Source organism: Pelmatolapia mariae, unplaced genomic scaffold, assembly GCF_036321145.2.
Source record: "Pelmatolapia mariae isolate MD_Pm_ZW unplaced genomic scaffold, Pm_UMD_F_2 NODE_ptg000527l+_length_30930_cov_1, whole genome shotgun sequence".
Taxonomy (NCBI): Eukaryota; Metazoa; Chordata; class Actinopteri; order Cichliformes; family Cichlidae; genus Pelmatolapia; species Pelmatolapia mariae.
In genome coordinates, this window is record NW_027052212.1 from 1,283 (window position 1) to 2,500 (window position 1,218).

Consider the following 1,218-nt stretch of genomic DNA (forward strand, 5'->3'; position numbering starts at 1 on the left):
CCTTGGCTGTGTGCGCACTCTCTCCCCCCCTCTCTCTGGTAGTAGGCGGAAGTCGATCGCCATATTTTATCGAGTTTGAAGAAGCAGCGGCTTCATTTTGTGAGAGGCACCGAAGAAGGAGGGTTAACATGTTGCGCTTTTCATGTGGCTGCTGTGAACTGCGTGATGTTTCTCTCCACTTTAAACTGTAAACGGTGTTTGTGGGAGATGTGCTGTGTCAGCGCAGCTGCTTCTTCTCAGGAGAATTATGCTGAATTACAGTCAGCTTGTGCGCGTAAAGTGAACTTCATGACTCTAACACAGTTTAGGATATAATAGCGACCTTTCCTTATATTCATGTGACCATCTCATGCTGGCATGTCATAGTTTATATCGTGCAGTGTAAGTCAACATATTATTCGTTGGGTAAAAACTGCACCCCTGGTTTTAAGAGCCGATCAGCAGCAGCAGAGGGCGTCAGTGATCAGCTTTGGTTTCAAGTCAGTTGAGCTTCGCTGTTTCCTTTAGTATTTGTACGGGCAACCTGCCCACAGTTTAGAAAAAAAGGAAGTGCTGAAGTTACACTTGGTGGAGCAATAAACAAACAAACGATGCATGCAGTTTTAAGTCTCAGGGCTGTAATGTGCAGCTGTCACTGTAGAAGAGCAATGAGCAGCAAATGATAAGCATGTGAGAGCGTTATGATCAGCGTACTGCTACACAAACAAACAGCATCACCCGAAGTATAGCACATTTACACCCAGTGTCCAGTATATTAGGAACACCAAGCTCACACTGAGTCAGTCTAACCCAGAGGTCGTGCAGCTCATTTAATCCTCACTGATATTGGTTCAGCAGGATCACTGCTTATTATAATTGCTATGGTCATTTTAAAAGCCAGCTAGGATTACTTCTTACCGGGGTCTGTGTCCTGATTTAAAATTATTTTGAACTACAATCTCTAAATCCGCCTGTCCCCACCCTGACAAAGAGGAAGTAGATGTTGAAAGAGAGATGTGATCAAAGCTGGCCTTTGTTTGTGTTGTTGTCACAGACCGCGCCAAAGACTAAAACAGACTGAAATAAACAAGGAAAATAAAAACTACGACATGAGCTTCCCTGTTTCTCTCTCTATATTTTTTCGCTGCGGGTGTTTGTGCGGAATTTCCTTCTTCCTCTCTCCGCCTGATCACGGAGTCACGTGACAGTAGGACAATAACAACACAGTGGGGCTGGAGG

General features: G+C 44.6%; 1 protein-coding gene across 1 annotated transcript in view; it reads left to right on the plus strand.

The window, feature by feature from the left end:
* Nucleotides 1-1,175: 1,175 nt before the first annotated feature.
* LOC134623281 (uncharacterized) overlaps nucleotides 1,176-1,218 on the plus strand; it is a 5,606-nt gene continuing 5,563 nt past the window's right edge. Inside the window, exon 1 of the mRNA XM_063468431.1 lies at nucleotides 1,176-1,218. This exon is cut by the window's right edge and continues 230 nt beyond it. The gene's annotated coding sequence lies outside the window, so the exon portion shown is untranslated.